This window comes from Microtus pennsylvanicus, chromosome 9, assembly GCF_037038515.1.
Source record: "Microtus pennsylvanicus isolate mMicPen1 chromosome 9, mMicPen1.hap1, whole genome shotgun sequence".
Classification (NCBI taxonomy): Eukaryota; Metazoa; Chordata; class Mammalia; order Rodentia; family Cricetidae; genus Microtus; species Microtus pennsylvanicus.
The window spans coordinates 57,660,840-57,681,563 of record NC_134587.1 but is presented as its reverse complement, the minus strand read 5'-3'; positions in this window follow the sequence as shown (position 1 = coordinate 57,681,563).

The following is a 20,724-nucleotide window of genomic DNA, read 5'->3' as shown; positions in this document are numbered from 1 at the left end:
AAAAGATTAGCTTAGAATACTACCCCCAAATTATATTAAAATGGGAAACTGTGAAGTTGGAATCTCAGTGTTTGAGAAGATGTTCGGGGTGGGGGTCCTACGATAACAAGGTAATTATGTATGGATTTTGCAGAGCCATGGAGTTAAGTAGGAAGAAAAAAGGAGGGGAGTGAGGAAAGGAAGAGAGATGGAAAGTGGAGAGGGAAATAAGGAAAGGAGAAAAGGAGGAATGGATGGAGAGATGGGGAGGAAGAAAGAGAAGAAGGAATTTGGAGAGAGAGGTAGGAGAGCAGGGGAAGAAAGAATGGAAGGGAGGAGTAGGTAGGGAGAGACAGAGAAGAAGGGAGAGAGAAAGTGAGAGGAGAGAAAGGAAGAAGAGGAAGGAGGAAGGAAGGGAGGAAAAAAGAAAGGAAGAATGAGGAGGAGAGAGGGAAGGGCAGAAGAGATGAGGAAATGGAAATAGAAAATAGGCAACCCTCAGGAGTCACTGGGGAGGTGGGAGGTTTGGGTTTGACTCTCAGCTTGAGCAGACAAGACTCTGAAACTGGTAAAGCTGACTGTCTGGGCTGCCCTGCAGTGTACCCTGCTGTGCGGTCTGCAGTGTGCCCTGCCATAAGCTCTGGAGTGTGATCTACATGTGCCCTGCAGTATGTCTCCTTCAGTGTGCCCTGCGATGTGCCCTGCCGCTTGTGTGTGCCCTGCCGTGTGCACTGGAATGTGGTCTGCATGTGCCCTGAGTGTGTCTCCTGCAGTGTGCCCTGCAGTGTGTGTGCCCTGCAGTGTGTGTGCCCTGCAGTGTGCCCTGGAGTGTAATCTACATGTGCCCTGCAATGTGTGTGCCCTGTGATGTGCCCTGTGATGTGCTCTCCAGTGTGCCCTGCAGTGTGGTCTTCTGTGTGCCTGTAGAAGCTGCGGGGATGACTGGACACCATATGCACAGTGCATGCAAAGAGACCATGCGCTCCGCAGGGTACAGGGCCAGGTGCTGCCAGATGCAGCAGCTTCCAGTGCAGTGGGCAGTCTCATCACAACTCCACAGTCAGGATTTAGTGCTCAGAAAAGTAAAGGAAAAAAAAAAAGGAGGGACGTGGTTTTCTCTTTTAATTTCCTCAGCCATGTCTATATGACACATTAATTCATTTGAGTAATGATTTTATTCCTCTGGCATTCTTCTGCTCCCCTCCACACACAGCCAGCAAGCTCTCTTTGTCATCCTGTTGTCTCAAGTACAAAACAAGCTTAAGGTGGGATTATAAACAAGGAAACCCAGAGGAAAATAAGAGTACAGATGCACTCACCACAGCATCAGAAGAAAATGCTCATGTATGTTTGAGGGGAAACTGAAGACTTCTGATAAAAATTAAGACAATATAAGCAAGCATGCGTGCAACTCCGTGTTTCCAGGCTAGAAGAGGACAATTCCCCCCAATGTGGTTTGGAATTTCAGTTCAGTTTGTAGCAAAATCCCACAGGCTTTTAGTCCATGGAAACTAACAAACGAGTGTAAACATCTATACGATGGCACCAAACACACACAGGAACCAAAGAAATTTGGGGACAGACGAAGCAGAAGGACTTCCATTTGTGATCTCTTAATAGAACGCTCCTGCTGTCCGGTCAGTGCACATGGACATGTTCACAAATGGGACAGACTGCGAGTCCAGAAAGAAATATTTATATTTATAGTCATTTATTTCTGGAAAAGGTGCCAAAAATAATCGCTGGGGGGAAGGAGAGTCTGCTCACCAGATGGTGCTGGGACAACTGGATACCATATGCAAATCACAGAACCGTACCTTGTACCACCCACGAAATTCACTCAAGGCAGAGACTTCAGGGAGGTGTCTAAGATGATAACCCTTGTAAGAAAACACAGAAGGGTTGTTTTTCAGCTTTCTCCCTAGGCAGTGATTTCTTAGACAGGATGTCAAAGGGACTGCTTATCGAAGAAGAATGATAAACCCACTAACATTCAAAATTCACATATCAAACAGAAACCTAACATTCAGGAAAGGAGAAGATGAGCACTCGATGAGAGAAAGCACTCGTATCGAGCAATTCAATAGTTACAAAGAACACCTACAGCTCAATAAATCTATAGAAAAATGGGGGAAGAGAAAGACAAACAACACAGATGACTTTGTGCCTCTGGCCAAAACACTCAAGAACAGTGTTCAGTATCATTAATCATTCGGAAAAGGAAATTAAACCCACAATGAGAAACCATGTACAAAGATATTATAACTAACAAGGCGGTCCCTAACAAATGTTGGTAAGGGCATGGTGAACAAACCAATTCACACAGCGTTTCTGGGAATGTTAAATGGCATACCTTCTCTAGAAAAGAGTTGCACAAATTGCTCTTAAAGGTAAACAAACAAACAAAACATCCTAGGACCCAGAAATGCCACTGTTAGGAGTCTACTCAAAACAAGATCAGACCTGTCAACATTCCAGCACGAACTGGGGAGAACTCTAGAGTCCTCTCTTCAACAGAGATGCTATTGACAGTTGATGGCTCGAGGGAGGGAGTTAAGTTTTTTAAGAGTGTGACAGTTCCTCTCAGGTAGATCCTACTCCAGTGGGTGGCTTCATGCTCATGGCCATAATAAGAGTGGGATAGTTCAAATACAGTTTTTAAAAACAGTATGATTTTGAGAGCAAGGGAGGGGGCGAATCTGAGAAAAGTTAGGGAAGGAATGGGGCTGCATATGATCAAAATATGCTGTATACATGTATATAATTTTCAAAGAATTAATAAAAATATTATATTATGAAGGATGAATTTATATTCACACTAATATGTGAATATAAATGTTCACAGCATATTTCTAGCAATATTCCAAAGTAGGAAAGTATGTTAACCCACTAGGAAATGGGTCTAAAAAGCTGTATATTGCACAATAGAAAACAAGTTGTTTTATGAAAAGCAAAGAACTGATAACATTCCCTGTTGTTGGTGAGTATGCTCAGCTGGGAAAGCTAAGCATCAGAGAGGATAAAGCCCATGGCTCCTTTTTGGTCCAATGTCCAAGCAGGGTAAACCAATAGGGATGAAACGGAGTGAGAGGCCCTACTAGGTTTTGCTCTGCATGTACAGCTGGGCTTTTACCAGTTGAGCCTTAGCTTTCTGGAGTTGCTTTTGATGCTGGTTTTCTCATATGGTAAAGTGCTCAAAATAACTGAATTTGAAATAGGTGCCTTTTTTGACATGTCAAATGTTCCTTAGAAAAGTAGTATACACTAGCAGATCAATTAATTTGGGTGTTAGTTGTTTTCTTTCCTTCACTCAGAGTCCAGTGGATCAAATGAGAACATGGCAGACCACCGGGCAGGGTCTGCTTCTTTGCTAAGGTGAAGAATTGCAACACTTTAAGTTTCTAAAATCCTCCGTTCCTGTGATTTTTAATACTTTAAAAATGTTAATAACTTGAGAAAAGGAGAGATCACTTCTCTACTTGGCAATGTGGAGTTCAGGATGACATCCATGAAAAACTGGGATTATTATAAAGCCATTTCTGAATTACTATTTCATATATCAGTCTGGGGATAGCGATTATTATTTATTTTAGGTAATGTATGAGCTCATTTGGTAATTCTCAGCTACAGCTTTAGAGAAGTAAGTCTGTATGCCTACCGAGAACATCATCTGTGGATAGCAGATAACGGAAAAGCCAAAGAGCTTTTGGTCTGTCTTCTGCAAGGAAGATGGGGGAAGCGGGAGCAGAGCTCATCCCTGGCACAGAAGCGGCACAGATCAGTGCTCAGAGGACACGCCGGATCTGTTGTGAGCAAACAGCGTGTAACCCAGTGAACCCACAAAGGTGGTGCGAGCTCTAAGCACGGGTCCTGCGGCTCTGCCAGGCCAGACCCCAGATGGGCCAGGCTCGGTTTAACACTCTCTGCTGCTATCTTGATGTTTTGAATAATGCCCTAGCAGGGAGCCCATATTTCCAGTTTTGCCCCGAGTCCTGCAAATTAGAATTCAAAGAAGACAAGTGTCAGGACAGGAGTGGCCCTTCCCAGGTCTGTTCTGCCTTAGCTGATGCCCACCAGTGGAATCTCTCCTCCTCTTGCCTTGTAAGTGAGAAAAGCAGAAATAGGTGTCTTTTTCCACTGTGTCCAAGTGAGCCAAAATATTTGTGCAAACATCTAACTCAGAATCACTCTTTTGTTCAAGGGACAGAATTCTTTGCAGATATAAAGATTTCTGAATACTTTGTTCATGTAAGCATGTGTGCTTTCATTTGTGTTTGGGTGTGTGCATGTGAATATGTGTGCTCACGTGACCACAGGATACTATTTTCCTCTTGCCCATGTTAGCAGATGACCATTTCTTCTCATTTATTTTTATGCAGTGTATTTTGATCATGTTCTTCTCCTTCTCCCAGCTCTCTCAGATAATCTTCACCTCTCTACCAACTCAGCTGCGTCCTCCTCTCACTCTTGCTCCCATAAAAAAGAAAATAAAAAGGAGAAAATGAAAGCAAACAAACAAAGAAACAAAACTTACCAAACTAAAACAAAACCAAAAGCACATCCAGAAAAGCATGGAGCCCACTGTGTTCTGGTCAACCACTCCTGGCATGGGGCCTGCCCTAGAGTCTTTGATATGCCCTGAATCATTCCATGGAGAAGATTAATTTCCTCTTTCCCAGCCTGGAATCCACTGCGAATAGCTTCTTGGTTAGAGGGAGAACTTTGTGTCCACTCCAACCTCTTTAAAGTCGAGTTTTTGGTTTTTTTTTCAATCAGGCCTGAACTTGTGCAAACCTTGTGGATGACATCACAGTCTCTGTGATTTCATATGTGTTATCAGCCTGGTTGTGTCAGGTGATTCATACGTGCGGTCTCACACACACCTTTGCAAATACACAAATACTCATATTTTGTTTTCTTTTACTTTATTTGATAGTGGAGTGAGTTAGGTTACCTGGCATCATCTCCCTTCATCATCAGCTTGCTTAGCAAGGCCTTTGATTTAGTCGTTGCAGACTGCCAGATTCTTATTGAGTGAGACAAGGTAGCACAGACTTCGCTGCTGTGCACAAACACAGCTTCATCTTGTCAGCCTGGGATGCCCATAACAGTGCCGTGCACCTGTTGGCTTCTGGGGGCAGTGGGAAGAGCAGCTGTCCCCAGGCTCACTGCTGGAGGCCACTTCACTCACACTCGTGGGTAGAGAAGCAGGAGAAGCAGAGTGCCAGACAGGACAGTAGCATTTGTTTAGAAATGGAGTCCATAAACGGCACCGTGTTTAAACCCACTCTGGAAAGGGGTTGCTGCCTGATAATGAGACGGAGCCATTCCGCAGCCACGTGAAGACCATCAAATACACCGTATGTGGATAACACATGGTCATAGGGTGTGTGCTTTCTAAGTCAAAGACATCTTTCTGTCATCTTCATTTTAAATAAGTCTTTCTCTTTTTTTTATCTTTGCCAACCTTCCTTACACTTCAACATTATTCTCTCTGTGTGTTTCTTTCCCTCGGTATCCCTCTCCACGCAGAGAGACAGAGAAGACAGAGGCAGAGAGATACACAGACAGAGATAGACAGAAGAAGAGAGAGAGAGAGAAGAGAGAGAGAGAAGAGAGAGAGAGAGAGAAGAGAGAGAGAGAGAGAGGAGAGAGAGAGAGAGAGAAGAGAGAGAGGGAGAGAGAATTCCCTTGACTAATTCAGTGCTGACTTGAGGGTCCTGTTCTGCCCCTGTTTACTTGGGAAATGGATTGATCACCAGTGTTGTTCCAGGGGTGGAGATGTGTGTGTGTGTGTGTGTGTGTGTGTGTGTGTGTGTGTGACTGTATATTTGATTTTGTCATGGGTTGTTGGGGAATATTATTTTAAGGTGAGTTGCTTTTGTTTATGCTGCATTTGTTTAACTCTGTGAAGCTGTGATTCTTTGCCTATCTAGAACACCTGATGGTCTAATAAATTGCTGAATGGTCACTAGCAAGGCAGGAGCAAGGATAGGCCAGGCCGGCAGAGAGCATAAATAGGAGAAGAAAGGAGAGAACAAGGAGAGGAGGACATCGGGGGCCAGATACCCAGCCAGCCACAAAGTAAGAAACAAAGAAAGATGTAGAGAAGAAAGATAAGAACCCAAAGGGAAAAGGTAGATTGGGAAGTCATTCTGCAAATGTGTTGATTTTATTGGTTAATGAATAAAGAAGCTATTTTGGCCTGTGATATGGTAGAAGAGAAGTAGGTGGAGAAAACTGAACTGAATTCTGAGAGAAAGAAGGCAGAGGCAGGGAGAAGCCATGGGGCCCGGCCAGAGACAGATGCTGGAAGGAACATTACCTGGCAAGCCACAGCCACGTGGCGATACACAGATTAATGGAGATGGGTTAATTTAAAATATAAGAGTTAGCCAGAAATATGATTAAGCTATTGGCCAAACAGTATTGCAAATAATATGGTTTCTATGTGGTTATTTCAGCAGTCTGGGCAGCTAGAAACGAACAAGTGGCCTCTGACTAAAGTAGGTGAATTAATTTAAGAAAAGTTGGCTAGAAACAAGTCCAGCTAAGGCAGAATGTTTATAACTAAGAATAAGCCTCTATGTGTCATGTATATGGGAGCTGGGTGGTGGCCTCCCCAAAAGAGCATAAAGAGTAAGCCATTGCACAACAATGGTTGAAGCTTAGAACATAGAACCTGGACTGAAATCGTAGGCATGTCCCAGGTAGCTGAAACAGAGGCATGCTGATGAACATTCAGGCTATGCATCTTCTCTGTGTTCCCCTCCTGGGGAGCATTCTTGTTCCTGGGGTCCTTAAGACCCAGCTAAGGAGGCCTTATCTTCAGCAAGTAACCCCTGCTCCCTCAGCTCCTGTCAATTTCTTCCTGACTTTGCCGAGTTCACATGTTTTAGATGCTAACATCGCGTACAAACTTTCCCCTCTTAACCATGTTCATCATTTAAAGCCCGTCTTCCCTCTAGTTAGTGAGATGATACACAGGCTCCACAAGGTCCAGGAAAAAGCCACTTCCTAAAGAACTTTCAGAGAGTGGCCTATGGTTGGGCTGTTCCGTGGCATTTTTGAAGATCATTAATTCATTCTTATTGAGTCATCAATATGGCTTCATTGTACAAATCAGATAATAAGAAAGATCCATTGCCGGGCAAGGAAGGTGCATGCCTTTAATTCCAGCACAAGGGAGGCAGAGGCAGGGGGTTCTCTGTGAGTTTGAGGCCAGCCTAGTCTACAGAGTGAGTTCCAGGACAGGTTCCAAACTGCATAGAGAAACCCTATCTCGCAAAACAAAACAAAATAAAACAAGTAATAATAAGGAAAGAAAAGAAGAAAGATCAAAGCATCAGTTATGTGTGAAACTGAGCGAGACCCAGATTGTTATGCTCACATTTTCTATTCTGTGTGGACCATGATAATTTCTATCAGGTAAATGTTTGTGGTTATGTTCTGGGATGCTATAATGTCATGGCAACATCCAGTGGGCTTTGTACAACAGGAATTTGTTATCTTATAGCCCTAGATCCATGCGTTGGAAGGCACAGTGTTGTAGACCATGCTTCCTATGACAGCTGCTACAATGACATCCTGTGGCTTCTGGTGGTCGCTGGCTCTCTTGGGTCTTCCCTGCCCCATAAATGTGTCACTCCATCTCTGCCTGCACAAGGACACCTTCCTGTCTTCTCACAGTGCCTTCTCTGTTCCCAGGCATGTGGACTTAAGGAGTCAATTCCACTCCGAATTCCTCTTGGTATAACTAATATTTGTAAGACTCTATTTCCAGAGAAGGTGACATTTGGAGATTAAAAGAGTTAAGAGTTCAACATTTCTTTTTTTTTAAAGACATAATTTAAACCAAAGCAGATTTGTTCTTTCACAAGTTTGCTTCTATTCCCCTATATGTATATTTCTAAAATGGTTTTTACTTGCAGCCATATGCATGTCTTGAATTCCTAATAGCTGATCTAAAATTTTCATATAAATTTATAACTTGATGATAAAGGCTTAGTACATAAAATTCTCATATTTTTGGTTATTTTTTATAGATTTAAAAAACACAGTGTTGTAGTTTGGGTGAGGATGGACCCTCAGAGGCTCATATGTCTGAATATTTGGTCTGCACCAGTAGGTGGAACTGTCTGGGAAGGATTAGGAGGTGTGGCCTTGTTTGAGGAAGTGTCGCTAGGAATGGGCTTTGAGGTCTCAAAGGTCTGACACCATTTCCAGCCCTACCCCAACACACTGTGCTTGTGAATTCAAGAGGTTAAGCCTGCCGGCCCACTGCCAGGCTCTATACCGTGATGGCCCTGGACTCTAACCCTCTGGAATCTTCAGCTCACAATACATGTTTTCTCTTATAATTTGCTTTAGTCACGGTGCATCTTCCCTGAAACAGAGAAGTAACTAAGATGCCTAGGCTCTCCTAACACTTAACAATCAGCAGGCATGTTTAAATAAGAACAGTTCAGTGTGCATTTTAAATTTGTTTTGAATAAATTTCACTTAAAACATAAGGCCAGCATGCCAGTATCATCAACAGCAGCATACAACATCTGGGCAGTGTTCGAACATCATGTGATAACAAAACTGAGTTGTAAATAAGATATTAATAAAGTAAAAGCCCATATTTTGAGTAGTTTAAAATACATTGGTGAATGTGATTTCAGCCATATGGCTATTATCTTGTTTTGCCTTCATTAACAAATTATTATTTCCATTTCTATTATATACTTTGCATATAATAATAGAAGGATATTTTGTAGGACAAAATTCTAATAAAGTTTCACTTTTATCCCATTTCTGCAAGAGTCCTGAGCATAAGAAATGCTAAATTTCAGAGAGCCGTCATCAGGAAAATTGCTGCCTCTCATTAGCTTGAATGATTCTGTGATTAATGGTCGGGCTGGCAATCACCAGATATGAAATGGAAAGCAATGGAGGGCTGATAACAACGTGCAATCCATTCTATCAGCAAGACAAAGGGGCACAGCAGGCTCGGTACATCCGAACGCTGTGCCGTTGCACCTATGACTTCCGCTGGATTAGTGTGAGAAATTGGTATGACTTCAATCTAAAGCTTGGAGCAGGCAGCTCTAAAAATGGAAGTAAAGGTGGCAGCTGCACTTTCTTTTTCCTAGATGAATCCTTTATTTGAGCATATTCATTTCCGAGGAAACAAAATGAAATGTATGAATCAAGCCTCCAGCTCTTTTGGCTGGAGAACAGTGGCTGAGCACAGGGAGACCCAATACTTCAGCCCAGTGGGCAACAAAGTTTGCATAAAGCATGTTTGCATTTCTGGGGTATGATTAAGCATGAGGACCCTCAAGGCTTTGAACTAAAAGGACCCTGGAATGATCCTCCTCATCAGTTGATAACGGCCAAGATGACGTTGGTTGGTACTTAGTAGGGTGGCAGTTTGGGTCATTAAAAATGGTGTCTAGGAGTTTTGGTTTTGTTGTTGCTGTTATTTTATCCCCTTTTCACATGTTTCCAAATGTAAACATCCAAATTCCTACCTTATTGCTTGCCTTTTTGAGTCTGCCATCTGAACCAGCAATGCTTAGTTTAAAGGAAATCACTTAGCTACTCACAGCCCCAAACAATCCCAGCAAACACACACACAGCCTAGTCCTCGGGCCTAGCTAACACAGTCCAAGCTCATCCCCCAAACACAGCTTCAGAACCGAAGGAAGTGCAAATGCTTGGTTGTATCCAGAAGAATCACGCCCAGTAAGAGCAAATTCAGGTGGACACCTGGCTCATGACGTAAGCAAGCCAAGTGCCATGTCACCATTGACACTACCTTACAACAGTGTTCCTTTGAAAGTGTGAATAAATTATAAGAGGCCTTGATGGAAGGATTTTCTAAATTTCTCTTTGCTTTCATCTTTGCTGCCTGTGTATTTGAATACCAAGTATAAACACTGACAGGAAGAAACAAGTTGTACCAAATGGTAAGTTCTTAAAATAATATATCTGTTTCAAAATAAGTATATTTGATGTACACCTGCATAATTGAATCATTTCAAGAAAAAAGTATAGACTTATTCAGCGAAGCCTTGATTCCATTCACAACAACAATTTGATAAGATTGTATTGTCTTTCACAAGGAAATATGGTCTTAAATAAGCATGTAGATATTTATTAATTTAAAATTAATCACTTCTATTTATTTATTTTTAAAATGTATTAAATATCTCTTTAATATATGTTCTCTGTAGAATTATCTTAATATGCCGTTGTTAGCATATGAACCAATTATATAAGATAGAACAGTACTTTGCTATACTTGATTCTTAGATCCTAATCAAGTCCTACACCACCCAATGTTGAGGAATTATGGTAAGTGGTGAAAATGTGTTGAGCAGGTCTTAGTTTCTAGGTTGCAAACTTTGCTCCACCAATATCAGTTTTAAATGGTCTGTTGCTAAAATGGCTACATGAACATGTGGGAGATAAAGCATGTTAAATTATTCTGATGGAATATTACTAAAACCCCTGACTTTCTTGGAAGTTCATGGTTCTGGTCACCTGTTTTTTCTGGTGGTATAGCATGTTGAGTGGTGTTAGCTTGCTGTCCTGCCAGGATGTCTGTATCATCTTGCCATTGAAACATTGTTGGTTAGTCTGTAAGAGGCAAGGGCTTGGTCTTCTGTATGCAGCCACAGCACAAAAGTCGAAGAAAAAACTCATAAATTTAAGACAAATGGGACTCATGGAAAGAGTTGGAGGTGGGAGAAGAAGGGGGAAATGGTGTAAACACTGTTCCATGAAATTCTCAAAAAGGATTACAGAAAAAACAATGGGGTTTTATTCATGTTTTGCCTCATAAAAGACAGCCACACACTGCTCTACTTAGCTGGAAGAGCTCCAGCTCCTGAGCATTCTCCATTGCCCTGGGATCAAGAACAACTGCTTATCACACAATCCACCATGCAGTCCACCAAACAGTACATTTGTAGCCTAACTTTGTGTTCTAGGGGCACTGGCGGGTCGTTTGAAAACCAGCCTCATGCTTCTTTATGATGTGAGGATGTAGAAACAAAAAGTACATCAATAAAGTGTGCACTTCTCCTAGAAGATGCAGAGGCTACAGGCTCTTCAGAAGTAAGGTCAATGAAGGACCCAGGAGGCACCCATGCATGTGCAGAGAGTGTATCCCTAATGCAATTAGGGCCCAGGGCAGGGAGAGTCTCCTGACATGCTGCGCGGCTTCTCAGACACATTCTCCTCTTTTATAAGATAAGGCTGAAGGGCCAATGAGACAGCTCAGTGGTGCAGGAACTTACCTACTGACCCGGATACTGAGTTCAATCCTGGGCCCCTTGGTAGAAGGAGAAAACCCGATCCTGCAAGTTGTCTTCCGACATTTACATGTGCATTGTTGCACACACACTCACACACACACTCACACACACTAAATGAATGTAGCTAAAATAAAAATAATGACATTAGCTTTGGCCATTCTTCACACTTTCTGAATTATTATGTATGAAATTAATTCATATATTTGAAAATTAACTTTATATTCAAAGAAAGAGAGAGAGGATAATCAATAATAGTCAAGTTTGTAGTCATGTTAGTTAAGATTTTCTAGATGTGCATAGATATATTTTAGATAGGCATTCTTCATATTTTTCAAAGATTATAGAATTTGGCATTTTAAATGTTTTAATAACTTAGGGCTTTTCATGACAATGAGACACTCTGCTCCTGGCAGCACCAATCTACTTCAAGAGGAAGATGGGCATCAAAGAGGATCCTTATGGAGTTTGATAGCCATTTGGGCAAGAAACTGCTCTTGCCTGGACTGTTGCATAAACTGGCACCGTTACCAGTTATAGACAGGACAGAGTCCTAGGAGAGAACCTGCTACTGTTACCGTGTGAAATGAGCGCTGTAGTGGACCAGCTCCTAATAACTCACCATTAGACCCACCGATCAGCGTATCTCTCAGACCTCATCAGGGAAGCTTGGCTCTGCAGCCGACAGTAATCAACACAGCGCACACATCTGGTCACAGCGCAGATGATAAGAGACTAGGCAGTGTTCTGCTTTAGGTGGGACATCTGTACCACACCCCCTCTTGCCAAGGCTCAGGGATGTTGCTGAAGAGGAGCAGAAGGATGGTCGGAGTCGGAGGTGGTGGATGAGTACAAAGATGACTCTTTGTATTTAGTGCAGTTCCTGGACACAGCTGGGCAGTCGCACCTATGAACTCAAAGAGACCATGGCAGCGTCTGTAAAACTTGAACAAGCTCAAGGCACACAACATACCAGCTTGGGAGGAAGGGGTATGAGCAAAAGTCCCACCCAGCCAGGGTCTACTGACAATAGCTGTGGAGACAGAAGAGTTTGCTTTCTCTAAGGGCATAGCCCTTCATAGGCCAACCACATTCCGGGGGACAGAAAAAAAGGACATGGAGTTGGGTGGATACGGTAGGGGCACTGATCTGAGGGAGTCAGGGAAGAAACAGTGAATATGATCAAAATATAATTTTCAAATATTTAACCAATGTGTTTTTAAAGAAGAAAGATCCATACACAGAATGAAGATCAGATACCTTTTCATATCAATAAAATGATTCAGCGAGGTACACGTTCTGAAATAAACTAAAAATAACTAAGAGCATTAGTATGTGAACGTTTGTTCTTCTACTATTGCCAACTGCTTTTACAGCAGCAAATGTGCTTCAGCATCTGCAGTTCTGCTCATGAAAGGCTTTGGACACAGGTCAGTGGTGCTTCGGGACGCTCCTGCGAGTCCAGTTCATGGAGTTCGGGACACTGGGCTGCATTGTGTACCTGCCTTCTGCTTCTTCATGCATCAGAAGTCTCAGGCACTTAAAGACTAAATACTAGGTTAAAACAACAACAGCAACTGGAGGATATTATTATTATTATTATGATGATGATGATGTTATCTTAAATATAAACCAAGCATTCTATACACCGTCTGCCTTTCACATGAAGGAGTAACTTTGTTGCTGGGTCCTCAGTATGGCACTGCCAGCAACCCTGAGCTTGCGTCCAGCTGCGTCCAGCTGATTTCTGCATTGGTGCGGACAGCATCCAGTTGTGAGGACTGAGAAGGTGAGCCTGTGTGCATCAGGCTCGTGTGCTGGTGGCTAGTGACGTCACACTGGCCCGGGCTGAGGTAAGAGTGAAGAGAAGCCACAGCTGGCAGACCACAGGGTACGTGAAAGGCATACTTGGGATTCTGGAGACCGGATCTTTCCGAGCCGTCACTAGACAGACATCTTTCCGTCTTGTTGTCTTCCTCTCATTTCAGTAACAGCTGAGTTATATAACTACCTGGGTCTTTGAAGAGCTGTTTGTAATATACTGTATAAATTCCGAAGGTGTGCACACCGCAGACGTGTTAATTAAAAGGGCCCGCTGGTGTGAATAAACACATATGCTTCTGCTTCCCCGCCCTTTAGGGGGTCAGCAGTGGGGAAATCCTGCTGGCTCCTGTCAACTGTTGTCCAAAATTTTAACAGGGACTGTCTAATGATCTCCTTTGGCCTTGGCCATCTGGCCCTCTGAGCTCACTTGCCAGTAAGCAGCCAACTTTAGAGACACAGAAATCTGTCAGGTGACGAGCCCACTTTTCGGAGGCTACCTCGCCGCACACATGTGTGCACAAGGCAAGCTGTATTATTTCCATGGTCTTTTGGGTTAGGTATGATATCACCAGATTTCAAACTTAGTAGAAAATGAGAGTTTTCAAATGTATCAGGTGGAATTAGGGGCCATTATTAATGTGTTCTGCACTTTGGTCAAAGACAATGAAAGACATTCTGAATTTATGTATTTGCGACTCACATATGACATGCCATATTGTTGCATGTTACATGTATATACATACATATATATGTGCATGTATAACAAAATTAGTGAAAAAAGAGGCCATGAATATGAAAGAGAGCAAGGAGGGATGCATGGGAGGTTTCGGAGGGAGGAGAGGGAAAGGGAGATTATATAATTACTCTATACTCTCTAAAGATAAAAATTTCAAAATGGCTGTTAATTTCCACATATTTATGGGGTTCCTGCCTTCAGATTTCTTTATGTTACTGATTTCAAATTCTATTCCACTGTGCTTCAAGATGACATTTTTTTGTGATTTCAGAATTTTTGCACCTTGTTTTCTGGCCTAAAATATGGTTGGTCTTAGAAAAATGTTCCATATATGCCATAAACTGTGCATGCTTGTTTGGGTAAATAATTCTGAATAATTCTTTGACATGCAGTTGACTGATAGTATGCTCAAGCCTCTTGCTTTCTGTTAATTGATGTCTAGGCTTTGTCTGTTGTTGGAGGCAAGGTCTTAAAGTGGCCAGCTCTTACTGTTGAACTGTTTCCATCTGTGACTCTACCAGTGTCTGCTTGTATGTTCGAGGCTGTGTTGTTGAGTGCACACATGCTTACAGAGGTGACATGTCCCAGGTAAACAGTTCCACCATGATGAAATGCCTCCCTTTGTCTCTTTCTAACATCCTGTCTTTTGTCTCATGTTACTGCTGCTCCACAAAGGCCTCTCTGGCTTCCCATACCCACTGAATCTCTTCCCCACTCCCCCACATCTCACAAACACGTATGTGGCTGTGTATTTGGGTGTATAGTTGGTCTCATGTAGGATCTTATATGTGGGTCATTTCCTTACCAGTTCAGCACATCTCTTTTCATGTGACAAGATTAATTTACATATAGTATCTTTGGTTTTGATACCACTTTCCTATATCACTTGTGTCTCTTTTCTCCTCTCTGCCTTCATTGCATCCTCGATTTGTGTTTTATGTTTGAACAGGAAATACAAATTATGTGTATATTACACAATAATGCTTTGTATGCAGAGATGCTGCCTGCACATACGAAAACGTTAATGTCCTCCTTCTCAGTTGTATGCGCCTCTCCCCAGATGACTTTTACTCTCTGTGTGTGCCCGTAGGCTTATGAACATGAAATGACAGCCACATTAATTTGGTGCACACTGTTTACAAACTCATTGTAAATTCTGAAGATGTTTTGAAGGTTCACAGTGGCAGCCTCTCAAAAATAATTTGGTTGAGAAAAAAATAAAAAAAAATCACCAAGAACAATAGAATATTCTTTGTCATATTGCATAGAACGTGAATTAAACTTAAACTCTTGGTTGCTTAGATTGCTTCTGCATGTCTTAGGAGGTTTTGGACATCAGGGTTCAGCATTGGCTAGTACATTGTATGTAACGATTGTTCTCCACATTCCTACAGGTCCTCACAGGCATCTCGTGTGAGTTTCACATTAAGACACAGACAACAGAAGGAAAAAGCCTTTTTCCTAACTCAGTTCTTCATTTCAACAGTGAAGACGAAAACCAGACAGAGCTTTGTGACTCCTACTGTCCCTCGACCACAGAACTCTACAGACTGTGTCTGCCTGTTTACTCTTCTGTGACATGAAGCTGTGTGTGCAGAGGAAGGCACACACATCTGTTTACAGTTATCGCATCCAGCATCTCAGTATCTCCAGGGTGAAGGGAAGCAGGCTGCCTGCCCTCACACCACCTCCAACATCGCTTGCTATGGAACTCTCTCCCTGGTGACTCACTTACTCCAGCAGGCAGGTAGGTCAGAATCTCACGGAGACAGCTCTGTAGAGCACTTAGGATGGGAGACCTCAGGTCAAATCTGCTTCTCAATGGGATTTTTACAGATTCTTGCAGGAGGGTGAGTTACACAACCCTCTCTCAGACACCCCACCAAGCGACACCCCCCCACACTTTCCCTGTGCTTGTGGATGTGACTGCTGTGACTCAACTGTCTGTTTCTATAGAGCTGGCAGGGGTGACATCACTTGGGAATTTAGAGTGGGTTAGTGAGGGATTGATCCACTGTGGGAAAAGCTTCCAGAATGCAGATGAGAAACTCTTCCCTACATTTTTCCTAAATGTCTTAACAACCCTGTCTTGTGATTTATTTTCTCAAATACTTTGAAGAATTAGAATCAGCCAGCCACATTTTTATTTTTTATTTTTTTAATTTATTTATTTATTAAAGATTTCTGTCTCTTCCCCGCCACCGCCTCCCATTTCCCTCCCCCTCCCCCAATTAAGTCCCCCCCCCCCAGCCCGAAAAGCAATCAGGGTTCCCTGTCCTGTGGGAAGTCCAAGGAACCCCCACCTCCATCCAGGTCTAGTAAGTTGAGCATCCAAACTGCCTAGGCTCCCACAAAGCCAGTGCGTGCAGTAGGATCAGAAACCCATTGCCATTGTTCTTGAGTTCTCAGTAGTCCTCATTGTCCGCTATGTTCAGAGAGTCCGGTTTTATCCCAGGCTTTTCCAGACCCAGGCCAGCTGGTCTTGGTGAGCCAGCCACATTTTTAAAATCTTATGTGTGTAGAAGTATTTTGTCCACATAAGTCTACATCAATTGTGTGCAGTGCCCATGGAGGCCAGAAGAGGGAGCTGGAGCCCCTGGAACCCGAGTTACAGAGAGTTGTGAGCTGTGCTGTGGATGCTGGGGTCGAACCTAGAAGAGCAGCCAGTGTTCTCAACCTGGAGCCTCTCAACTACATTTTTACGAATTTCTTTAGAATTTCTAGGATAATACTTCTATTTTTCACTTCCTCTGGTTCTGAAAGCATGCATTATGCCAAGATCAATGACTTTTCTTCATCCTCAATTCTTCCAGTTTCTTTTCCCCCCATTTTCTTCTGTCTTTCCTGTTTTCCTCTGTTCCTGACATTCTAGGATTCAATCAATTGTGGTCTTTGAGTTCATTGCTTTGCCTTTAAACTTGCTTTGTTTTACTTAATTCTGCTTAATTTTATATTTAGTACACAGTAACTTATTAAAAATAATGCAAATCTCCAGCTCATATATATAACAAATTCAATTACTTCCACGAGAATACTTAAGGGAATGAATTTAAATTCTTCAGTTATCTCTTTCATGAATCTGTTTTGCTTTGTGTCCAGTGGTTCTATTTGTTTTCATTTATGAAACTTTTCTTTGTTTTATTTTTTAACTTCTGTTTTATTTTATTTATTTTACTTTTGAGACATGATTTCACTAGGTTGGGTCAGGCTGACTTGGACCTCAGACCTCCTATGAGAGCTTTTCAAATGCCTTTGGTATCTCCTAGCATGAAGGATTTCATTCAAAGCTGAATTGCTTTTAGGCTTCAGGATGGGGACTGGGGATGCTTCAGGACATCCAGTGTAGCAACACTGTGCCATGCTTTGCCTTCCTATCTTCTACAACTGCTGTTCCTCACTGTGGTGGTCTTGTCTTTGAGGTATTGATGGAGATTTGGGACACATTCCAGGGACTGTCAGTTAATTTGCCTGTGGACCAGCTTATCAGTTTTGAGTATACTGAACACTACCCCGATTATATAGCAGTAGCATTCCCACAGCAAAGCTTCGGAAAGAGCCCACCAGGAACCTTTGCCTTTCAGCTCTAGCCCTGGACCTGGCTCCCCTTCACTGTGCTCCTCCCTTCACCCCAGTACAACATCAGCCCCATGGCATCTGTGGCCTCAGACACACTCACACAGGCCTTTTGTCTTTGGGGATGGCAATCTTTTTGGCATGGGTTGGGCATTCCCAGAGAGCCACCATTTTTGAGGAAGTGAGCCCATTGGCTGAGGAGTTTGAAAGTAGATTTTGTTTCTTTTTATAGCTGCCCTTGGGGTGACTGATGGATGGTGAGGGGAAGTTAGGTTGGAAAGGGGTGTCTGCTTCTGCAGTAGTATTTTTACCTTCATACAGCAATAATAAGGTGCCTGTGTGTCATTTATCCAGAGTGCTTGACAGCTGTCTGACGAGAGCTGATCCCTTCACAGGTAGCAAAGACACCAGAGAAAACCCAGACACAAACAAATCCTTCAGAAACACTGGGGAACTTTATGACATCCTACTGTGAATCTAAAATGACTTGGCCAGAAGTCAAGAATGTGTTTAATAAACCAGAAAAAAATTAAATAAATAATAGATAACTCTAAAGGTAGATTTATAAAACTACTTCTTGGGGCTGGCAGGGATGGCTCAGTGGATAAGAGCACTTGTTGCTCAATCCTGAAGACCTGATTTCAGATACCATCATTCATGCAAAACTTACCACTATAATCTTAGTGTGAAGGATAGGGTGTACACACACACCACACATGGATATACCGTAAATGACATGTGTATGTACCACACCACTCATAAAAATAAAATAAAACATCCTTTGGGTATATACCCAAAACTAGTATTGCTGGGTCTTGAAGTAGATTGCTTCCCAGTTTTCTAAGAAATCACCATACTGATTTCCAAAGCAGTTGTACCAGTTTACACTCCCACCAGCAACACAGGACTGTTCCCTTTACCCCACATCCTCTCCAGCATAAGTTGTCCTTTGCTTTACAGAAGCTTCGAAGTTCTAAGAGGTCCCATTTATTAATTATTTCTCTCAGTGTCTTTGCTGCTGGGGTTATATTTAGGAAGTGGTCTCAAGTGTACTGCCCACTCTCTCTTCTAAGAGGTTCAGTGTGGTTGGTTTTTATGTTGAGGTCTTTGATCCGTTTGGACTTGAGTTTTTTTGCATGGCGATAGATATGGATCTATTTTCATTCTTTTACATATTGATATCCAGTTATGCCAGCATCATTTATTGAATATGTTTTCTTTTTTCTATTTTATATTTTTTTCTTCTTTGTCAAAAGTCAGGTGTTCATATGTGTATGGATTGATATCTGGGTTTTTGATTCAGTTCCATTGGTTCTCCTGTCTGTTTTTATGCCAATACCAGACTGTTTTCAATCACACCACAAGGACATGTATGCAACTATGTTTATAGCATCATTGTTTGTCATAGCCAGAACCTGGAAACAACCTAGATGCCCCTAAACTGAAGAATGGATAGAGAAAATGTACATTTACACAATGGAGTACTATACAGCAGAAAAAACAATAACATCTTGAAATTTACAGGCAAATGGATAGATCTAGAAAACATCATACTGAGGTAGGTAACTCAGACCCAGAAAGACAAATACAATATGTACTCACTTAAAAGTGACTTTGAGACATAAACAAAGAAAAACCAGCCTATAATCACAATCCCAGAGAACCTAGACAACAAAGAGGAACCTACGAGAGACATACATGAATCTAATCTACATGGGAAGTAGAAAATGAAGGTCTCCTGAGTAAATTGGGAGTGTGAGGTTCATGGGAGAGGGTAGAAGGGGAGTCAGGTGGAAGGGAGGAGAGCAGAGAAAAATGTATAAGGCAATAAAACAATAACAAAATAAATAAAACCAACAACAAAATAAAAAACAAATAAGAAATATAGTTTTTAATAAATGAAAAGTTGATCTTCTAAAAGTTTAAATGAATGCTTAAAAATCTAGTGTTTAGAACAAAATGGATTAGAAAACAGAATCTATTCCCCGCTTCTTTATGAATTCATATGAATATATCCAATGAAATATGATTATGTTTACCTCACATTTCCCCCTTCCATCTCCATCCATGTCCCCAGAATATTCTCCTTCCCAAATTTATTTCCTTTTAAAAGTAACTACTTAAATCCAGTTGGTGCACGGGTGTAAGGTTATCCACTGTGAACATGTGACACATACACATGGGTGTAGGGTTATCCACTGGAGCACGGGAAACATTTACAAAAGATTTATCTCTGTGGTAACTATTCACTGCCAAGAGCTTCTCAGTAAGGGGTGGAGTCAATGGCTTCTCAGTAAGGGGTGGGGCCAATGGCTTCTCAGTATGGGGTGGGGCCAATGGCTTCTCAGTAAGGGGTGAGGCAAACAGTGCTCAGCATCCTAAGCCACCAGCAAAGCAAATTTTAGATACCTTGGTCACCATTCTCTGTAAACAATGTGCTGTGTAATTAAGAGCGAACACTAGAACCAAAATGCAGATGATCTCTGAACAGAAGCAAAGTTCCCAGTTGCCTGAGCTGTGTTTCAAAGTCGACACAAAGGATACACATTCTCATTGAAAATGTCTAACAGCAAATTAATTCTTCATGTCCTGTGAGAAAGAAGAAAACCAAGCACACTGGCAGGGACCTGAGTTCTACTCGCACTGATGTGAGCACTGCTCAGAGCAACTCTGCAAAGCAGGCTTAGCTACGCCATCCAGGGGCAGCACTGAGACAGGTATGGCTGTATGGCATGACTTCCTCTTGAGTGCTATGCAGAGATGCATACAGTGCACAAGTTCACACCCTAGGTATATATCGAGAACGAGAGAGGGGGAGAGAGAGAGAGAGAGAGAGAGAGAGAGAGAGAGAGAGAGAGAGAGAGACTAGAAAAAATACGAAATGGCAAAAATTACTTTTATTGGTGGGAATAACAAAAATGATAATTTTCTTCATACATTTCTAAAAATTTTATACAATGAATAGTTATCACATTTGTTATTGAAAAAATAGTGCTTTTAACAGAAAGAATTACCAGCTAACCTATAATCATCCTCTCTGATTACCCATGAGCTGTCAGAGATTGCTTGCTAACTGCTTCTAAAGTGAATATCCTTCTTTTACTAAGGCTAATGTTCAAAATGGATAATATTGATAGTATGGATGTCAATTTGTGATAAAATGTATAGAAGAGGTGCTCCTGGATGAAAGAACCTCACATCAAGGAGAACAAGGGACTAGGAATTTTCTGGAACACAGTCAGCATGGCTCAAATTTGGTCTATTGATTAGGTTGCCCACCTGAACTACACAGTAAGGCCTATTTGC